This window comes from Muscardinus avellanarius, assembly GCF_963383645.1.
Source record: "Muscardinus avellanarius genome assembly, chromosome: 13".
Taxonomy (NCBI): domain Eukaryota; kingdom Metazoa; phylum Chordata; class Mammalia; order Rodentia; family Gliridae; genus Muscardinus; species Muscardinus avellanarius.
In genome coordinates this window covers 12,686,979-12,709,696 of record NC_137799.1, presented here as the reverse complement: position 1 = coordinate 12,709,696, position 22,718 = coordinate 12,686,979, and positions in this window count along the sequence as shown.

Sequence of the window (22,718 nt, the reverse complement as noted above, 5' to 3'; positions counted from 1 at the left end):
AATGCTCAGCCACTGCAGGAAGAAACAGTAGAGCAGCTGGAGGGTGGCCAACACGACATGGCCTGGTCAGCTCTTACAGCCCCAGGTCCTACCCGGGCCCCAAGGGCTGTCTGGGAGGCGGGTCCTGGGAAGAGTCGTGGTAGCCCACTGCGGGATGAGCACCAACCCGGGTGCCTTCATGAGTGGCTACCGTTCCCCAGGGCGCCATCTTGCTGGGACCTTCTGGGAACTGAGGGTTGAAAGGATGCTGAGCGTGCACCTCCCGCTCCCACTCATTTAGCCGAGGGCAGTTTCTGGAGTGCTCGCTCCTGACACCTGCTGCCTCTCCTGGCTCAGGCTCATGGAAAGCTGGCAACCTGCGAGTCAGGATGCCACAGGCAGGTTAGGAGCAGGAGGGGTCGGCCAGTGCCGCGACAGGAGCTGTTCAGCTTGTCTGAACGTGCACCCCACTCTCCCAGCCTCTGTGCTGTCCCTGGCATACCTCTCCCAGGTCTCTTCTCTGCCAGCAGTGAGCTCCTGTGAATCCTGCATGGCCCGGCCCACCTCTTCCTCCTTCAGAAGGCTTTTCCAGCTCTGTTCTGTGGGGGGGGCTCCCAGTGCACCCACCCTCTCTCATCCCCTGTGCAGCAGGTCCCAGCACACTGCTCCTGTCACCCCTGGGCACGGTGACAGCCTGTGGTCTTATCTGTTTCTGAACTGTGGGGTCTCTGGTTTACCATGACCCTAGACGGGCAGAGCTTGGCTGCCGAGTGAGCGATCGAGTGGATACACAACGATATTATCAAATATTTATTGAGTGCTTACTATGTGCAGACTTGGTTCTACCTTCTGTACACACGAGGGCCTCTCTAGTCTACACAGCCACCAACGAAGTGGCTTGTCATCATTGCTGATGTACGGGTGGGGCACCCAGAAAACTAAAGGAACTTGCCCCAGCCCCACCAGCCCACAGTGGCCAGTGAAAGCATGATAAATTAAAAAACAGAGCTCGAAGGTAGAATGCCCCTTAGTTCCAGCTCCAACACCACACACACACACACACACACACACACACACACACACACACACACACCATGATTAGGAGGCCCCTCCTCGGTCCCCTGGTAGTCCTACACCCACTGCAAGCAAGTTGACAGAAGACTGTGAAGACTGTCAGCTGCTCACCGGGCTCGTGGAAACTGCTCTGCTGCTAGGAAATGCTCTGCTGGGAAGATAGAGAAAAGGGGGGTGGGGGTGGGGCTGCAGAAAGGGGCTTTAAGCCTGCCCACCTGAGAGCTGGGAAACTGGACCAGGTCTTGGATAAGCAGGTTTGAGAGGAGCTAGTTGTGGGATCCCCCAAGGAACAGTCTTGGCAGGTGAGGGGCAAAGGTCACTGGAGAGCTGTCAGGACATCAGATGCTCCCACGCACACGCCCTTCAGGTATCAAAGCCCTCTCTCCCTTATTTATTTATTTATTTATTGTTTGTTTGTTTGTTTGCAGTACTGGAGATTGAACTCAGGGGCATTCTACCTCCAAGCTACACCCCAGCCCATTTTTTATTCTATTATTTGAAACAGGGTCTCACTAAGTTGCACAGTACCTTACAAGTAGCTGAGGCTGGCAGTGAACCTGCAATCCTACTGTCTCAGCCTCCCAAATACTGGGATCATAAACTCGTGCCACCATGCTTGGCTCAAAGCTGATTCTTACCTATAATCCCATTGTTCCTTCCTTTGCCCGGATTCCAGTGGCGGGGGAGGTGCAAGTTAGCTGAGTCTGCACAAGGCCACAAACACAAGCTGGACTTCAGATCCCCCCCCCCCCCTGAAGTACTGGGAATGGAGCCCAGGGACATTCTACCTCCAAGCTACACCCACAGCCCTATTTCTTTATTTTGAAACAAGGTCTCACTGAGTTGCAAAGGGCCTCACTAAGTAGTAGCTGAGGCTGTCGGTGAATCACCATCCTCCTGTCTCAGCCTCCCGAATGCTGGGATTACAAGTGTGTGCCACCAAGCTTGGCCAAGCTGGGACTTCAGATGAGCTGTCCAACCCCAGTGCTGTCTTCTTTCCCATCATTTAGTTCTCAGCCAGCCCGTTGGAGTCACAGATCAGGCCTTGCTTCCCCTGAGGCCGGAGCCAACTTAGGAGAGAGAGAGCCAGTTAGTTGGGCTCTCACTACATACCAGAAAAATCTCATTCCAACTTAACCACTCCTTCTGAGAAAAGGATCATTACCATTACTCCCTTTGCAAAATGGAAGAAACAGACACAGCAACCGGAGAGGTAGGATGGAGACTCAGATCAGACCCCAAAGTGTTAGAGTGTAGCAGGCAATTAGGAGAAAAGGCACGAGGATTTGCCAAGTTGGATTCCCGGGCTACAGGAGTGACCTACAGTCTATTCACCAGGATATAGTTCATACCTGTGATCCTATTTCTTTACTTATTTGAAGGTACTGGGGATTGAACCCAGGGGTATTCTACCTCCGAGCTATACCCCCAGCCTTTAAAAAAAATTATTTTGGAAACAAGGTCTCTTGAAGTTGCTGATAGTCTCACTAAATTGCTGATACTGCCTTACTATCTCAGCCTCCCAAACGCTGGAATTACAGGTGTGTGCCACCACACCTGACTATACCTGTGATCCGTGACCCCACAGGACAGCTCACCCCGGAGCAGGCATGTGAGGCACCCGGGCAAGGTCGTGGGTAAGAGGAGGCCGCCCCTTGCTCCTGTGACCGGTGGCAGCCGAGCAGGCTGGCTGCCAACTCGGCGGTCCCCGAGGGCTATACCTCAGGAGATACCCGGCTCTGCTAGCTTCCCCTGCGGCTTGGGGACAGGGGAAAAGCATCTCAGAGAACAAGCCAGGATTTTGTTAGCTGTGTTTCTGACTGTTGCATAAAATTTTATATGGCCTCTGGGGGAAAAACTAGCTGTGATCCGACAAGAGCAAGGCAGAGATAAAAGGGGGAAAGAAGCTTTCCTCTCAAAATGCAAAGGCTTGAAGGTGTTTTCTGGGGATCACACTGTGATAAATTCAATGATGAAAGAGACATCTGTTCAGAAAGGATGAACCTTCTGCAGGACTCACAGGATAGGTTTAGGAAAGACGTTTTCCTAAGTCACGTGAGAGTGAGCTCACAGAGCTCTTAAGAAGGGTTGGAATTTTCCTTATTACATTGGAAAGGTTTGGAATGAACAGAGAATCCACCATGTAGTTAGGGTGGAATGGCATATAAAAAATACCAAAGGTATTTAAAAATTAAAGTCCAAAGGTTACCATTATTTTGGTTTTGGCCTTTGTGGATTTTTCCAAAGACATTCATTTTCATGAAATCACATGATCTACATGATCCTATTATGGTAAAAATTGTACTTAAAAAATAGTTTTAAGCTGGGTGTGGTAGCCCACGCTTGTAATCCTAGCATTTGAGGCTGAAACAGGAGGATCACGGTTCACAGATAGCCTCAGCTACTTAGTGAGGTCCTTTGCAACTCAGTGAGACCCAGTTTCAAAATAAAGAGTAAAAAACGGGGCTGAGAGTGTAACTCAGAGGTAGAATACCCCTGGGTTCCATCTCCAGTAACACACACACACACACACACACACACACACACACACACACCTTCCATGAAACTGGACATGGTGCATGCCTGTAATCCCAGTATTTAGGAGGGTAAAACAGGAGAATCAGAGGTTTGAGGACATTCTCAGCAAGTGCAGACACTCAGAAACCTCCTGAGACTCTGTTTCAAAACAAAAAATAAAAAGGGCTGGGGGTGTTTCTCAGAAGTAGAATGCTCCTGGGTGTTCAATCCCTAGTAACACACACGCATGCGCGTACACACACACACACACACACACACACACACACACACACACACACTAGCTTTTTTTTTTTTTTTGGTACTGGGGATTGAACCCAGGGGCATCCTACCTCTGAGCTATGCCCCCAGACCTATTTTATTATCTTTATTTTGAAACAGTGTCTCCCTAGGTTGATGAGAGCCTCGCTACTTGCTGGGGCTGTCCTCAAATTTGCAATCCTCTTGTCTGAGCCTCCCAAATACTGAGATTACAAGCTTGGGACACTATGCCCAGCTCAAAATAGCTTTAATAAAAGCCGAGTGTAGCCAGGCATCGTGGTGCCCGCTTGTAATCCCAGCATTCGAGAGGCTGAGACCAGAGGATCACGGTTCGCGGACAGTCTCAGCTACTTAGTGAGGCCCTCTGCAACTCAGTGAGATCTGGTTTCAAAATAAAGAATAAAAAATAGGGCAGGGGGTGTATCTCGGAGGTCAAATGCCCCTGGATTCCACCCCCAGACCTGCACACACACACAAAAAAAGCTGAGTGTGGTGTCGCAAGCTTGTAATCCCAGCACTTGGGAGGCTGAGACAGGAGGATCACAGATTCAAAGACAGCCTCAGCAAGTAATGAGGCTCTCATCAACCTAGGGAGAACATGTTTCAAAATAAAGATAATAAAATAGGTCTGGAGGCATAGCTTAGAGACAGAATATCCCTGGGTTCAATCCCCAGTACCACAAAAAATAAGAAAAAAATACCCTTAATATAATTTACAGGCCATACTGTTCACCCATTTAAAACATACAGTTCTTTGGATTTGACTATGCTTACAGAGTTGTTCTAATTTCTGAAAAAAATTTCTGAGACAGATGTGGTGGTGCACAACTATAATTCTAGTACTGGGAGGTTGGACAGGAGGACCTCAGGTTTGAAGACAGCCTCAGCAACTTCCTGAGAAACTCAGTATCTTAGTAAGACCCTGTTTCAAAAAAGGGGGGCGGGGGTGTAGCCCAGAGGAAGAATGCCCTGAGTCCAATCCCCAGCATCTAAATAAATAAACGAATAAACTCTGTACTCATTAGCAATGGCTCCAAATTTCCTCTTTCCCTGTTCTCTGGAAATCTACTTTTTTGTCTCTCTGGACTTACCCATTATGGACATTTTATGTAAATAAAACCTTAAGAAACATGGTGTTATGAGTGGAACTGTGTTCTACCACCAAACTCATAAAAGTCCTAATACCCAGTATCTCAGAATGTGATTTTATTTGAAAACAGGGTCCTGCAGATCCAATTAGTTATGATAACATCATTAGAGTGGACCTGATGCCAATGTGATTGGGGTCCTTATGAAAAGTCAAAGTTCAGGCCTGGAGACTCACGCACAGGCAGAACACCCTGGTGAGAGGAAGGCAGGCAGCGGTGATGCTTCTGCAAGCCAAGAAAGGCCAGCGATTGATAGCAAACTGCCAAAATTCGAGGCAAGTGGTCTGGGACACATTCTCCTTCAGCCCTCAGAGGAGCCAACCCTGCCAACCTCTTGGTCTTGGATGTCTAGCCTCTAAAACTGGGAGAAAAAAAAAAAATTCTTTTGTTTAGACCACCCAGACTGTGGTACTTCGTTAGGGCAGCCCTGGGAAATGAATCCTCCTGGGCTCTTGTATCTGTAATCTTCCCTGTAGCATAATGTTGAAGACATTCATCCGTGTTGGAGCACAAATGAGTATTTCATTCCTTTTTATGGTAGTGTATCCCTCAGCATTCTTGCAGCTATAATCTAAAAGATTAACCCCGTAACTTAGAGGAAAGATGTATTTTCCTACGGTTTCGGGTTTAGTCCATGTGAGACCAGGGACCACAGATCTCAGGGCATTGACAAGAAGCAGAGAGAGGAAGAGACATGGGCTAGGCTCACATCATGGGGGAGGAGCAGCAACGTAGAGAATCTCCAAGGCTGCACCCCGGGACCACCTCCTCCAGTCTACTGGCCAACCGGGGTCCACCCAGGGAAGTCTGTTAGAGCGGACTTAGCCGCTTCTGGGATTACAGCCCTCATGACTGCACTCTATCCACCCTGATTATTAATAAATGAGCTCTGTAGGGGAAGTTTTAAATTTAATGATAGCAGGTAGAATAATATTCCACGGTATGGATATACTGCATGTATTCATCCATTCATCAGCTCACGAACACTTGAGAGGTTTCTAGTGTGGGGTCTCTGTGAAAGATGCTGCTGGGTGTTGTGGTGTACTTGGAAGGGCTGAGAGAGGAGGATCACAGGTTCAAGGGCAACCTCAGCAACTCAGCAGGGCTCTCAGAAACCTAGCAAGATTCTATGCCAAAACAAAAAATTAAAGGGGGATAGGGGTATCACTAAGAGGTAGAATGCCCCTGGGTTCAATTCTCAGTATTTTTTTTTTTTGTGTGTGTGTGTGTGTGTGTAGTACTAGGGGTAGAACCCAGGGGCTTTTCTACCTCCAGGCTATACTCCCAAACCTATTTTATACTTTATTTGGAAACAGGGTCTCACTAAGTTGCTGAGAGCCTCACTAAGTAGCTGAGGCTAGCTTCGAACCTGCGTGATCCTCTTGTCTCAGACTCCCAAGTGCTGGGATTACAAGCGTGCGCCACCACACCCAGCTAAGAAATATGTTTAAACATGTGTGTTATATTAGGGATTAAATCTAGAGGCATTCTACCTCCAAGCTACAGCTTTAGCTCTTTTAATTTTTTATTTGTCTGTTTGTTTCAAAATAGAGTCTCATTAGGTTTCTGAGAGTATCACTAAATTGCTGAGACTGAACTCGAACCTGCAATCCTCCTGTCTTAGCTTCCCACGTACTGGCATTACAGTCATACATCACCATTCCCAGCTCATGTACAAGTTTGTTTTCATTTCTCTTGGGTAGATATCTACATGTCTGTTTACAGATATGGATAATTAGGCCCCAAGAAGTAACTTGCCCAAAGTAGTTATCAGCTTGAACTTGGAAGAACTGACCCTATTATCTATATCATCTTCTTTCTTTCTTTTTTTCTTTCTTTCTTTCTTTCTTTCTTTCTTTCTTTCTTTCTTTCTTTCTTTTCTTCTTTTACATTAGGGATTGAACCTAGGGAGGTTCTACCTCCAAGCTACATACCAGTTCTTTCTTTCTTTCTTTCTTTCTTTCTTTCTTTCTTTCTTTCTTTATTTATTTATTTATTTATTTATTTTGTGGAACTGGGGATTGAACCCAGGAGAATTCTACCTCTGAGCTGCATCCCAAATCCTATTTTTAATTCTTTGTTTGAAACTGGGTCTTACTAAGTTGCAGAGGACCTTACTAAATAGGTGAGGCTGGCCCTGAACCTACTATTCTCCTGTCTCAGCCTCCTATGTACTAGGATTACAAGCATATACCGCCACACCCAACTCTAGCTTCATTTAAAAAAAAAAATTTTTTTTGGCCGGGCATGGTGGTGCACGTTTTTATAAATTATAAAATAGGGCTGGGGGTATACCCCCGAGGTAGAAAGCCCTTGGGTTCCACCCCACAGTACCACAAAAAAAAATTTTTTTCAGTACTAGGGATTGAACCCAGGGGCGTTCTACTTCTGAGCTACACCCCCAGCCCTATTTTTTATCCTTTATTTTGAAACAGGGTCTCACTAAGTTGTAGAGGGCCTCACTAAGTAGCTGTGAGGCTGGCCCCAATCTGCAATCCTCCTGCCTCAGTCTCTCAAATACTGGAATTATAAGTGTGTACTACCACACCTGGCTTCAGCTTTATATTTATTTATTTATTTATTATTTTTATTTTTTTTCACAGTACTAGGGATGGAACCCAGGGGCATTCTACCTCCAAGCAACACCCCCAGCACTATTTTTTATTCTTTGTTTTTGAAACAGGGTCTCACTGAGTTGCAAAGGGTCTCACTAAGTAGCTGAGGGTGGCCACAAACTACAATCCTCCTGTCTCAGCCTCCCAAATGCTAGGATTACAAGCGTGTGCAATCAGGCCCAGCCATCCAGCTTTATTTTTTATTTTGAAACAGGGTCTTGCTAAATTGCTGAGAGTCTTTATAAGTTGCTGAGGCTGGCCTCGAACCTGTGATCCTCCTGTCTCAGCTTTTCAAGTAGCGGGATTACTGGTATATACCACAGTACTCAGCTTTGTTTGATTTCAAATTCATTGTTCTTTCAACTATAACACACACACACACACACACACACACACACACACACACACACACTCATGTAAATTCACTCACACATGCACACATCACACCACAACCGCATATACTTCTCTGAGCCCGTTTCTCTACTGAGTGCAAAAGTCAACAGGGGCAATTCAGACACAAGTGCTGCAGTGCCAAGGGAGAGAGCTGAGACTCTGAAAGAACAATGAGTCAGAGCATTGATCTGAATCGTACCGAGTGACAGAAACCAAGACGTTTAAAGGGGTAGGAAGAGGCTAGCGAAGGGCACATGACCCAAGCTTGGCCTTCGGCCGTAGGCACACAACCTCTATTGATTGTACAAGATTTCTGGAAACGAATGCACTTTACTGTAAGAATAGTGTGCAAGTCGCTGGGCGCAGTGGCGCACATTTATAAATCCCAGTACTCAGAGGGCTGAAACAGGAGGATCGTAGGTTCAAACAGCCTCAGCATCTTAGTGAGGCTCTCCACAACTTAGCAACACCCTGTTTCAAAATAAAAATAAAGAGGACTGGGGGGATATCTTGAAGGTAGAACATTCTTAAGTTCAATTCACAGTACCCTCTAAAAGAATAGTAGTCAAGTCAAATATGTGCCTACAAAGAAAGTGCTGTTTCAGTGAGCTTCTCTGTCCCGGTGACTAAAGTACCTGACAGGAATAACTTAGAGGGGGAAAGGTGTATTTGGCTTGTGGTTTCAGAGATTTAGTCCATGGTCAGCTGACTCCAGAGTAGAAACTGACTCCAGAGTAGAAACTTCACAGTGGCATGGTGTGTGGAAGACTGCCCAGGGTAGGTGAGGAGAGAGAGAGAGAGAGAGAGAGAGAGAGAGAGAGAGAGAGAGAGAGAGAGAGAGAGAGGGAGAGACACAGACAGACAGACAGACAGACAGACAGACAGACAGACAAAGACCACACTCTTAGTGACCTATCTCTACCTGCTTACAGTTTCCACCCAGCGAGTCCACCCAAATCATCCATCCATCAATGGATTTATCTGCCGATGAGAACAGAGTCCTGATTCAATTATTTTACCTCTGAACATTTTTGCCAACACACGAGCCTTTCTGGGGGACATTCCATATTAAACCTCAACAGCTGCGTTTGATATCGGCCCAGGGCTCTGCTTTCCCCACGCCATCACTCCCGAGGGCTGGGGAAACTTGCATTAAGCAAAGTTGCTTAGATCAGGGTTAGTGCAGGAAGATTCGATTTCACCGGTTCTGTGATTGAGCGGGATCAGAAGCTATTCTGAGCCGCCTCGAAGTAAAAGTGCCAGAAATCATAAATAAAGCAGTCAAGCTCATCCAGTGGCCATATCTAATGTGACATTCCCGAAGAATGTGTGAACAGGACATCTTTCAAGCCGCTGAGTCTTCAAAATATAAAAAGAAACAGTAGAAAATACCTTGGTCCCAGGCAACAATAGAATCCAGCAGCACTGAAGCCTCGCCCGAGACAGTGTCATAATGCAGGACAAGAGGAGGAAGGTAGCGTTTTTACAGGGTGCGTTTCAGCAAGTCATTGAACAAATATTGACTCTGGATCTGCGAGCCTGTCCCATCCACGCTGCTCTGTGCCCCTCACACTCCCTCATTTTTTCTCGCATTCTTATTCTTTATATTCTGATTGCACCCTGGACGTACTGGACATGCGTGTTGCTGGCTTGCTCACTGACCCTCGCCCAGACGGGTCTGTAGACCTCAGGAGGCCAGAGACCCATTCAGCCTCGCTCATCCCTCCTCTAGGTGTTGGCACGAACCTTGTACTTCACCTCCCTCATTCTCCTTTTTCTTCTCTCCAGTCCATTTCCTGGAAGGTCAGCTTTTCTTTTTCCTTTCTTTTCTTTTTCCTTTTTTATTCTTTCTTTCTTTCTTTCTTTCTTTCTTTCTTTCTTTCTTTCTTTCTTTCTTCTTTCTTCTTTCTTTTTATGGTGCTGGGGATGAAACCCAGGGTCCATTCTTCCTCTTAGCTATACCCTCAGCCCTATTTTTTATTCTTTTATTTAAAAAACAGGGTCTAGCCGGGTGTGGTGACGCACGCTTGTAATCCCAGCACTTGGGAGACGGAGACAGGATTGCGCAGGTTTGAAGCCAGCCTTGCTGGCTTGAGACCCTGTTTCCAAATAAAATATAAAATAGGTCTGGGAGTGTAGCCCGGAGGTAGAAGGGTTTCCAGAAACCCTGGTACCACCAAACCCACCCCCCCAAAAAAAAAACCAGGGTCTCAATGAGTTGCAAAGGACCTCACGAAGTAGCTGAGGCTGATCGAGAATTCAGATTGTCCTGTCTCATCCTCCTAAATGCTGGGATTACAAGTGTGCGTCACCACGCCCAGTGTGACTGAAATACCTGACAGGAACAGCTTAGAGAGGGAATTTATTTGGACTTAGGATTTCCAAGGTTCGGCCCATGGTTGGCTGGCTCCGAAGCAGAAACATCATGGAAGAAGGGTGTGGTGGTAGGGTATGGCAAAGGAACATTTCTCTGTTCATGGCAGCCAGGAAGCAGAGAGTGAGAGTGGAAAGGACCAGGGCAGATATCGTCCCCAGGGCCATGTCCCCAGCAACCTACCTCTCCCAGCCACACACTAGCTGCCTATAGCTACCAACCAGTAAATTATTAACCCATAGAAAGGATTAATCCACTGTCAAGGGCAGAGCCCCCAATAATACAATCATTTCTCTCCTGAACATTGCTGCATTGCCTAACACCTGAGGTTTGGGGGATGCTCCAGGACCAAAGCCTAACACTGGGTACATCATCCTCCTGCTTAAAGTTTTGGAGCTGGACGCAGTGGCATGTGTCTGTCATCCCAAAACTTGGGAGGCTGAGACAGTAGGATAGTAGGTTCAAGGCCAAGCCTCAGCAACTCAGTGAGGCTCTCAACAATTTGACAAGACTCTGTTTATTTTTTTTCCCCTAGTACCAGGGATTGACCTCAAGAACAACTACCTCCAAGCTACACCCCCAGCCCTATTTTTTATTCTTTATTTTGAAAGAGAGTGCCTCACTAAGTAGCTGAAGTTGTCTGTGAACCACGATCCTACTGTCTCAGCCTCCCAAATGCTGGGATTACAAGCATTCGCCACCACGCCTGGCTGACAAGACCCTGTTTCAAAATGAAAAGGGCTGGAGATGTGGCTCGAAGGCAGAACACCCTGCTTTCAACCTCCAGTACCAACAAAATGTAGGGGCTTCCCTTTGCCTGTGGGATCTAGAGGGGCACATGCAGAGAGCCGTCCAGGCTCCTGGTTCTTGTCTACCTGATATTCAGCGCTCATAGATGGACATATTTCCCATGCCCTCTTGCCTTAGGGGTCTTGACTTTTCTGCAGGCAACCTCACCTCCTGGCTGCTTCTGCTTCTGCAGGCTGCTCACCCTCCTGACTTCAGCATGACTCCCTTGGGCGAGAGGTGCTTCTCAATCCTGGAGCACCTGCCAGCATTCACCATGCTGGCCTACTCTGTCTCCGTTCTCAGCTCCTCCAACAGCAAAGCGCTCACAGTGGCTCAGCTCAGGCTTGCTGGAGGATCAGCCCCGTCCCCACAGCCTGGACAATGAGCTCAAGCCTGGGAAGTGCTCGGCTCACTTGGAGGGGGCACTAGAAACATTCAAAACCTGTCGTATTTGTTTTTTCTTTTCTTTTTTGGTGGTACTAGGGATTAACCTCAGCGTGTTATATCACTGAGCTACACTCCCAGCCCTTTTTGTTATTTATTTATTTTGTGACACTGGAATGGAACCCCAGGGTCATTCTACCTCCAAGTTACATCCCCAGCCCTACCCTAACTTGTTATTTTATTCTGAAAGTGTCTCACTAAGTTGTGAACAGCCTCACTAAAGCTGAGGCTGGCTGTGAACTTGCAATCCTCCTGTCTCAGCCTCCTAAATCCTGGGATTATAAGCATGTGCCACCACATCCAGTTGTTATTTTTTATTTTGAAACAGGGTCTCACTAAGTTGCGGAAGGCCTCATTAAGTTGCTGAGGCTGACTGGGAGCCTGCAATCTTCCTATCTCAGCCTCCCAAGTACTGAGATTACAAGCGTGCACCACCACACCTGGTTTAGTACACACAGTTTTAGATTTTTGTCCATATCATCTTCCCTGTCTTCTGAGCATCCCAGCATCAGAGTGGAGCCCCAGTGGTCATATTAACTTTACATAGCACTCAGCTGGGCATGGTGCCACGTGCCAGTAATCCCAGTACTTGGGAGGCTGAGACAAGAGGGTCACAGGTTCAAGCCAGCCTCAGCAAATTAGGAAGGCCCTCAGCAATTTAATGAGGCCCTGTTTCAGAATAAAATGATAAAATATGGCTGTGGGTATAGTTCAGAGGCAGTAACACACACACACACACACACACCCCACAGCTATGTAGCCCTCTTCCCTTGGTGACCATTGATTGGTTCAGAGGTAGTCACCTGACTCAGTCTGAGCCAATTGTGTTGAATCTCTCAAGAATTCAGAGTTGAGACAGAGACACCAGCCTCCCCTGGGTGCTTGAATGATCAAGTGATGAATTTGAGAATCAAGTTGGCTTGAGGAAACAGGAAAAAAGGGAGAGAGGGAGGAAGGATGGGAGGAAGAAAGAAAGAAAAAAGAGAGAATGGGAGGTAGATGGAAGAAAGGGAGGAAGCAAGGGTCGATAGACTTTTCACTATGCTTTGATTTAATTCAGTCGGCTACTGTCTCCATCCATTCATGCTACTATAACAGAATACCCGAGAGCAGGTAATTTACAAAGAACAGAAATGTATTGGGCTTATAGATTTGGAAGCTGGGAAGTCCAAGAGCGTGGCACTGGCTTCTGGTGAGGCCTCGCGGCTGCATCATCCCATAACAGAGGTGAAAAGGAAGAGACATCAAAAGAGGGCAAGAGAGGCGAGCTCTTCCTTTTACCTGGAGCCCACTCCCCAGGTAACCGCAACGACCGTTTCCAAAGGCAAATTCTCCATGACCTGATCCCCTCTTACAAGTCCCGCCTCTCAACACAATTGCAATGGGAATTAAGTTTCCAACGCATAACTCTGGGTGACAGATTAAAGCCATAGCAGCTACTGGTCACAGCACTGGTCACGTCTCCTGAGACGCATCTCTGCACTGACCAGGCTGAAGGCAGATGGCACCCTGGCTTAATGTCATCTGCAGCAAGGTCTTTGCCATAGTTCACCCTGGGCAGGGTCCCCTCTGGGGAACAGAGGTCCAAGGCAGATCAGAGGAAGAAGCCTGCTGAGACATTGGCCAGGACCTCCTCCTCCTGCAAGGCCAGGGACCAGATGGGCTCCTTGAAGGAACCGATGCTACCACTTGGGTAGCCTGTTGAGGATGCCCATGGTACTAAGGAGGACAGGAAACTAAGCCACCTGTCTGTGTTTGCTGGAGACTGGAATCATGTTTAGGACCGGAAACACCATTTGGGGTACTAGCCTGTGCTAGTGTCCAGGCTGTGGGCTGCGTCTCTGCTCAAGGGCGCCCCTGGCTCCTCTCCCCAGTTGTCCTGATCCTTCCTGGGCCAGCTCCTGTCTCTCTCCTACCTGAACGCCACCTCTTGGCTTCTGCCTTAGCAAAAACAGAGTTTCCCTCTCTAGGGAGGCCCACGCTCAAGCCCCGGAGAGAGCGGCTATGTTATGACTTGCTGGGTAGCATTTTTTCTAGAAGGGGCTGTGGTATGGCAGCTCTTAGGGTACACTACAGCTCTCTCCAATACAGACACAGAAAAGGAGCGCATGAGATTGTGGAGGTGAATATGCTTTGAATAGCATAATGGGCTGTCCTGGCACAAAGGAATATTAATTATTGATGACATCAACAAGGCCATCATGGGTCTGCTTGTGGAAGTTTTGCTCCCCTGGAACTTGGTGGCCAAAGGCAGTGGATACCAATGGCTGTGGTCCTTGGTTCTTGAACCCATCCTGGGCAGTTGCTGGGACAGCCAGCCTCCCTCCAGATTTTCCTGAAGTACAACATCTTCCTCTTCTAGAATTCTTTGAGATTCTGGAAGAACTTATCTGGAATAGAATCTAGAAGATGAAGATTCATCCTCTTTCTCTCTCTCTCTCTCTCTCTCTCTCTCTCTCTCTCTCTCTCTCTCTCTCTCTCTCTCTCTTTGTGATACCTGGGATGGAACCCAGGGACTTTCTACCTCTGGGCTACAATCCCAGACCTATTTTATATTTTTATTTGGAAACAAGGTCTCACTAAGTGCTGAGAGCCTCACTAAGTAGCTGAGGCTGGCTTCGAATCTATACAATGCTCCTGTCTCAGCCTCCCAAGTACTGAGATTACAAGTGTGCGCCACCACGCCCAACTAGAAGATTATTTCCTGGTCTGGTCACTCAGGGCTTCCTCACAAAGGTCATAGGTCACCTTTAGGTCCCCAAAGGTCCCAAGTGCACTCACATGAGAGCTCCCGGGGACTCAGAGCTGGCCAGAGCGCTAGGGAACCAGCTTGCTCTTCCCGCTCTGCCCACAGCCCCCTAGTTCACACAGCCCAGCCCTGCACAAAGGACTCTCCTTTGTCGCTGTCTTAAAGTCCAGAGAAGGAACCGTGGCTGGTTCAGTGTGGGACAGAGGACCACACCAAGACAAAAAAAATCAGACACAGCCAAAGACCACGTCGTGCCAATACGGCTGCCGAAGCCCACCTTGGAGACAAGGAGTGGGGTCGTTGCAGTACACAGACATCCCCAATGGCATCCTATACACCCGAGAAGCTGGCGCACAGAGAGGGCAGGTGTCCATCTCAGTGATAGGCTGTGCCCCTAGATCTCCTCTCCCCAAACACTCCTGCGGCCCTTCCTACCCACCCTGCAATTTTAGACAGCCTTTCTCTGCAATGATTCCCCAAGGGGGCATTTGGAATCCGAGCCATAGAAGCGCGGTGCGCTGGGGCCCGCGTCAGAGCCAGCCCTTTGGGTGCATGTGGCACGATTGAGAAGGTATTGATGGAGGTCCCAGCAAACCAGCCCTGAACCTGCTGCTCCTGTTAGGGGCTCCTCTGGACAAGGCTCTGAGCCTAAGCATGGTCAGGGTGAGGCTGGTTGACACAGAAACTCACTCAGCACCACAGCAGAGTTCATTATGTTTTGTTTTGTTTTACTTTGTCTTGTTCATGTCCTAAAAACAGCACTGACTTATTTTTAAGTGTGTGTGTGTGTGTGTGTGTGTGTGTGTGTGTGTGTGTGTGTTTTCTTTGGGATTGAACCAAGGGGTATTCTACCTCTACTCTACAACTCCAGCCCTTTTTATTTTATTTTAGGTGTGTGGCACTACGGATTGAATCTAGGGGCATTCGACCTCGGAGCTACATCTCCAGCCCTAGTTTATTTTTTAAAATTTGAAACAGGATCTCACTAGGTTGATGAAAGTCTTAGTACTTGCCGAGGCTGTCTTCGAACCTGTGATCCTCCTGTCTCCCAAGTACTGGGATTGCACCACCATGCCAGGCTTCAGTTTTTTTGGTTTTTGTTTTGTTTTGTTTTGTTTGGTTTGGTTTGGTTGGTTGGTTTGGTTTGGTTTTGGGTTTTTTGTTTTGTTTTGATTTGTTTTTTTACAGTGCTGGGGATGGAACCCAGGAGCATTCAACCCCCGAGTAACACTCCCAGCCCTATTTTTTATTCTTTATTTTAAAACAGGGTCTCATTGAGTTGTGAAGGGCTTCCCTAAGTAGCTGAGGCTGTCCGTGAACTGTGATCCTTCTGTCTCAGCCTCCCGAATGCTGGGATTACTAGCGTGCGCCACCACACACGGCCATGTCTGACTTCTCATTCTTAACCCTCTTAGTCGCTTTGGTTTAATGGACCAGACCCCAGTCCTCAGGGCAGAGGTGAATACATGCATCAGAATGGTGCTCAGGGGTAGTCAAGGAGCTGATCTGAGCCAGTGGCAACTAGCTATAGGACCTCTTTTAGATGAGGCAATGAACAACAGAAACACTGGTCTGCAGAAAGAGAAAAAAGGGTAGACATGTAGAGAAAAGGCAGGGATGAGAGATCATGTGGAGAGATAGAGAGACAGAGAGAGGAAGAGAAATAGGGCCAGAGAACTGGGTGTGGTGGTGCATGCTTATATCTCAGTGCTTGGGAGGCTGAGACAGAAGGATTTTTTTTTTTTTTTTTTTTTTTTTTTTTGCGGGTCTGGGGATGGAACCCAGGGGCATTTGACCTCTGAGCTAAACCCCCTGCCCAATTTTTATTCTTTATTTTGAAACAGGGTCTCACTGAGTTGCGGAGGGCCTAAGTAGCTGAGGCTGTCCACGAACAGTGATACTCAGGTCTCAGCCTCCCAAATGCTGGGATTACAAGCATGTGCCACCACGCCTGGCTCAGGAGGATCATAAATTGAGGTCAGGCCTGGCGTGGTGGCGCACGCTTGTAATCCCAGCATTTGGGAGGCTGAGACAGGAGGATTGTGGTTCGCAGATAGCCTCAGCTACTACTTAGTGAGGCCCTCCGCAACTCAGTGAGACCCTGTTTCAAAATAAAGAATAAAGCCGGGCGTGGTGGCACACACTTGTAATCCCTGTGCTTGGGAGGTGGAGACAGGAGGATGACGCAAGTTCAAAGTCAGTCTCGCTGGCTTAAGAGACCCTGTTTCCAAATAAAAAATATTAAAAAAAAATAGGTCTGGAAGTATAACCCAGAGGTAGAAGGGTTTCCAGGAACCCCAGTACCACCAAATAAATAAATATATATATATATCGAGGTCAGCCTCAGCAATGTAGAGATGTACACCTAGCACGAACACGACAGAAGCTTAGATAAGACAGTGTGTGTGGGAGTATTGTTTCACACAATTGAGAAACTGAAGTGATGATTCGGGTGTGGCTGGCTCTAGGACTTCAAATGACACCATCCAGAGACTGTCTTTTTCTTTTTTCTTTTTTCTTTATTTTTTTGCTGGTCTGGGGATGGAATCCAGGGGCATTTGACCTTCAAGCTACACCCTCCTGCCGGGTGTGGTGGCGCAGGCTTGTAATCCCCGCGCTTGGGAGGCAGAGACAGGAGGATCGCGCTGGTTCAGAGCCAGCCTTGCTAGCTTAAGAGACCCTGTTTCCAGATTTTAAAAATATATAAAAAATAGGTCTGGGAGTAGCCCGGAGGTAGAAGGGCTTCCAGGAACCCCAGTACCACCAAAAAACAAAACAAAACAAAAAAAACAAGCTACCCCTCCTGCCCTATTTTGTATTCTTTATTTTGAAACTGGGTCTCAATTACTTGCAAAGGGCCTCACTAAGCTGAGGCTGTCCATGAACTGCGATCCTCCTGTCTCAGCCTCCCAAACGCTGGGATTACAAGCACGCGCCACTACGCCCAGCTTGTCTTTTTCTTTTCTTTTCTTTTTTTAATTTAAATAAAATTTTATTGGTGCATTATATTCATACATCATATTGGGGTAAAAAAAACTTGTGTGTACATACAGGTACACATCACTGATTTAACCCCTACTCCATTCCCACCCGATTCCCTCCCCGTCCCTCCTTCCCTTGCTTGGCTTAGTGGTTGACTTCGATATGTTTAAGTCCATTGTGTGTTTTAGAGATTTCTACGCCCAACCTTTCTCCTCCTTTAGGTTGCCTTGTTTGCTCCTCTGTAGGATTTCCTTTTTCATCTAGAGTTCCTCCTATGACCCATTTCTCCCTAACTCTCACATATTAGGGAAAGCATCTGATTTCTTATTTTTTGTGACTGACTAATCTCACTTAGCCGGCTTGACTTTTTCTTTCTTTCTGTTGGCTTCATTCTTAGGCTTTTCCCAGGAAGTGGGAAAGGTGTCTGCTAATTCCGGGCTTGCACAGGAACCCCCGAATGATGGCACCTCTTGCTCGGTAGCTCAACAAAAGTCCAGGCCATTTCCCAGGAGGCCTGGGGCCTGTCACTGTGGGTCCTGGCTGTTTACTTGCAGCCTGTGGGGAGGGAAGGTAGTGAGGTAGAGAGAAAGGGGAAGGAAGAGGAAGAGACTAACATGTGTTTAGTATCTGTCAAAGTGAGGAACTGTTAGGCCCATTTACACTGATGGGGCCTATTTATAACCTGCCTTCCAAAGGCCAGTCCTGTTAAACAGAGCTCTTGCCTGGAGAGCTTCATGGGCGTACTGTGCAAAGGGGCAGGTCTTGGGAACGGAATGAGAAACTTGACTTGCTCTGCCTAGGAGAGCGAGAAGAATTGGGTGGGGTGAACATCAACAAAAATAACAACAGCAAACGTGATTGACCTGGCACTCTGTAGAGTGTTTCCCAGAGACTACTCACCACCAGTCCTTTTATCTTTATTTAATTTGTGGTGTGTGTGTGTGTGTGTGTGTGTGTCTGTGTGTCTGGTATTGGGGCTTGAACCAAGAGGCATTCTACCTCCAAGCTACACCCCCAGCCCCATTTTTATTTTTCTGGGGTTTCGCTAGGTTGATGAACGTCTCACTACTTGCCGAGGCTGTCCTCGAACCTGTGATCCTCCTGTCTCGGCCTCTCAAGTCTGGGATTACAGGCATGGGCTACCACACCTGGCTCAGTCCTGTAATCTTCATCTTGGATTCTCCTCCCTTGCAGATAAAATGGAGGTTCAGAGAGGTCAGGTGCTTCTGAAGGCACAGCTGATAAAATAAACTGGGCTTGCAAAGCCAGGCCGCCCAGGAGCAGAGCCCTGGCATTTAACTACTGTGCTATTTTGCCTCTCAAGAAAGAGGTTTGAGCCGGGTGTGACAACACATACCTATAATCCCAGTACTTGGGAAGCCGAGACAGGAGGATGTCAGGTTCGAGACTGGACTCAGCAATTTAGCAAGACCCTATTTGAATGTAAAATATAAAAAGGGCTGAGGGTATAACCTGGAGGTAGAATACTCTTGATTCATTCTCCATGGCCAAAAATAAAAATGAGAGGGTAAGAGAGAGAGAGAGAAAGAGAGAGAGAGAGGAGAGAGAGAGAGAGAGAGAGAGAGAGAGAGAGAGAGAGAAGAGATGAAGAGAAGGGAAGCTGAGAACTGTGGGGCTATGAAAACATCCCAGGGACTGGGGCAGTGCTGCAAGCCTGTAATTCCAGTACTTGGACACTGAGACAGGAGGATCACAGGTTCAAGACCAACTTTGGTAATTTAGCGAGGCTCTCAGCAACCTAGCAAGCCCCTGTTTCAAACCAAAAAGTAGAAAAAGGGCTGGGGGCTGGCATGGTAGCACATTCTTATAATCCCAGTACTTGGGAGGCTGAGATGGAGGATCCTGGTTCCCAGCCAGCCTTGGCTACTAAGTGAGTCCCTCTGTAATTTAGTGAAATTCTGTTTCAAAATAAAGAATAAATTGGGCATAATGGCGCTCACTCATAATCCCAGCACTTGGGAGGCTGAGACAGGAGGATCGCACAAGTTTAAAGCCAGCCTCAGCTACTTAGTGAGGCTCTCAGCAACTTAGTGAGACCCTGTTTCCAAATAAAATATAAAATAGGTCTGGGAGTGTAGCCCAGAGGTAGAAAAAAAAAACCAAAAGAATAAAATAGGGCCGGGGTGTATGTTAGAGGTAAAAGGCCCCTGGGTTCCATCCCCAGTAACACACACACACACACACACACACACACACACACACACACGATAGAAAGAAGGAAAGAAAGAAGAAAGAAAAAAGAGAGGGGGCTGGGGGTGTAGCTCAGAGGTAGAATGCCCTGAATTTAATCCCTAGTACTGCAGGAAAAAGGAACAAAAGGAAGGAAGGAAACTTCCTAGGGACGAGTTGACCAAGGAACGTTTTTGAACCGGATGGTCCTGCCACCTGTCTGGCACAGGCGCCTCCTGCGGTGGGTTTCCTGGTGATGGAGGGGGGCTCAGGCTGAGGCCTACAGCTCAGTCAGTGGCGGGTAGGACTGGAAGGAAAGACCTGGATCAGCAGCCGATCCAGACACTGATGACTTTAGCAGAAGCCTCAACTCCTGCGCAGAGGGCGGGGGGTTGTGAACATTCTAGCCATCTCAGGCCGCTCCAAAACGGTGGGCCAACGCTGCACTTTCCCATCTGTGGAATGTGGGTTTTGTTTCTTTTTCTTGCAGTACTGGGGATGGAACCCAGGGGCATTCTCTCTCCAAGCCATACCCCCATCTCTATTTTTTATCCTTTATTTTGAAACAGGGTCTCACTAAGTTGCTGAGAGCCTTAATAAGTAGCTGAGGCTGGCCGCGAACCGCAATACTCCTGTCTCAGCCTCCCAAGTGCTGGGATTACAAGCGTGCGCCACCAGGCCCCTGCGTTCCATCCCCAGTAACACACACACACACACACACACACACACACACACACACACACACACACGTGGGTTTAAGCTGACACTTTTGAACTAGCAAGGGAAAGGGAGGCCCCAGAAGACACATGGGGCTCAGGGAGCCCGCAGCCCTGAAGACGTCAGCCTACTCCCTAGGGCGGTAGTTTGCAGCTCAAGGCTCCAGGTCCTGTCTGGCCTGGAGAAGGTGGCGACAGATGTATGGAATGCTGGCTCTTGGCTTCTACCCAGAGCATAAACCTTACTTTTTTTTGGCACTGAGGATTAAACCCAGGGCATTCTACCTCTGAGCTAAGCCTTCAGCCCTTTTCATTTTTTTGTTTGAAACAAGGTCTCTCCAGGTTGTTGAAGTTCTCTCTAAATTGCTGAGGCTGGCCTTGAACCTGTGATCCGCCTGTCTCAGCCTCCGAAGTGCTGGGATTACAGGCCTGCGCCACCACACCTGGCTCACCTACAGCATAAACCTCGTCACAGCGGGGGCGTTAAGGAAAGCCAGATGAATCTAAGTGGGCCTGGGCATGGATGGCTCCCAGGTCGTGGGTGGCTTCGCTGCCTGGGGGGGGAAGGGTCCCAGGACTGGAGACGGCTTCCACTGGCTCCTGCCCTAAGAGGCCGGAGGGGCAGGGAGCCAGGAAGAACTTGGCAAGGGACTCAAGAAGAGGGAACGAGACCAGGCTGGTAAACCGATGAGAAGGTCTGGAACATGGGCCTGGAGGGGCCTGAGGCAGCCAAGGCAGCAGGCGGGGGCCGCAGGAAGCGGGCGGCAACTTGTCCCGCTGCCCACCTGGGCAGACTCAAGGGCCATTAGGTTCCCCCAGCGGCGGCTCTGGGAGAGGCGGGGTCTGGCCCGGATCTGGCAGCTGCAGGCTCCTGGGCAAGTTCTACGGTTTCCTCCCTTCCTAAACGCTGGCTTCTGCAAGGCTCCTCTCCCCTTGTGCGCTCACTCCCAGGCTGGCGGGCTCCTCTGTCCTCAGAGCTCTCGCTTCCATCCCCCCCACACCCCTGACCTCACCAATGTGCTCCGCAAGGTCAGAGGCTCCCAGACCGAACTCTTTGCAGATGCTGCGTGGGAGCCAGCTGTGGCCACTGCCCCTCCTCGCCTTCCCCCAAGAAGAGAGGAGCAGCGCCTGGGGCTCAGGCCCCCGCAAAGTGGGTTTCCAGGAAGTCAGGGCACCTCAGGCTGCGACTCAGATTCCTTTCTGGCCAATCTAGCTCCTACCCCAGGCCCGAGGCTGCTCCGGCCGGGCCGGGCCCTCCTGGAGACCATGCTGTGTCAGCCCACCCAAGGCAGGTCCTGACACCCACGTGGCCTTGGAGGGAGAGATTGCCAGGGGCCTCACACCAACCTTGGGAGGGTTTGGTGCGGGTCTGGGTCCCCACACCCAAGCACCGACCTGCATTTCCCATAGGACTTTGCTACCCATAAATATGACTCTTCCCACCTTGGAAAGAAATACAGTGTGAGGGGGTCCTGAGTCGCTGAGTCCCTCTGGTTCATATCACCCCATAAAACCTCTTTCCAGCAGGACATCATGGTACACATCTGTAATCCCAGTACTTGGGAGGCTGAGACAGGAAGATTGCAGGTTTGAGGCCAGCCTCAGCAATTTAGCAAGAGTGTTTCAAAATAAAAAATCAAAAAGAGCTAGGGTGGTACCTTGGAGGTAGAACGCCCTTGGGTTCAGTCTCCAATACAAAACAAAACAACAACAAAAAGCAAAACAAAATAAACTCCCAAACCTCGCTTTGTCCTTATTTCTAGTAATCTTTCCCTTTTCAAATCCAACCCTACTTTGTGTTCCCTTTGTAAACAGCCTGTGAAGGATTTTTTTCTTTCTTTTCTTTCTTTCTTTTTTCTTTTCTTTTTTTTTTTTTTTGCATTACTGGGGATGGAAACCAGGGGCCTTCTACCTCTGAGCTATACCCCCAGCTCTATTTTTTTAGTCTTTTTTTTTAATTAATTAATTTTTTTTTTTTTTTTTTTTTTTTTTGGTGGCACTGGGGTTCCTGGAAGCCCTTCTACCTCCGGGCTACACTCCCAGACCTATTTTTTAATATATTTTTCAAATTGGAAACAGGGTCTCTTAAGCCAGCACGCCTGGCTTCGAACCTGTGCCATCCTCCTGTCTCCGCCTCCCAAGTGCGGGGATTACAAGCGTGCGCCACCATGCCCGGCCTTTTTAGTCTCTATTTTGAAACAGGGTCTCACTGAGTTGTAAAGGACCTCACTAAGTAGTAGTTGAGGCTGTCTGCGAACTGCGATCCTCTTGTCCCAGGCTCCCAAATGCTAGGATTACAAGTGTGCACCAACACACCTGGCTGCGTGAAGGATTTTTGCTTGTTGGGTTACATTATGACTCAGGTCTAGTTTTCTGATAACTGTCACTCTAACCAGGCCCTGTCACCTTTTTTCCTGCCAGTTAGGAACCTCTGGTGATGCCTAGTCTGGTTTCTGACTTTTTTTTTTT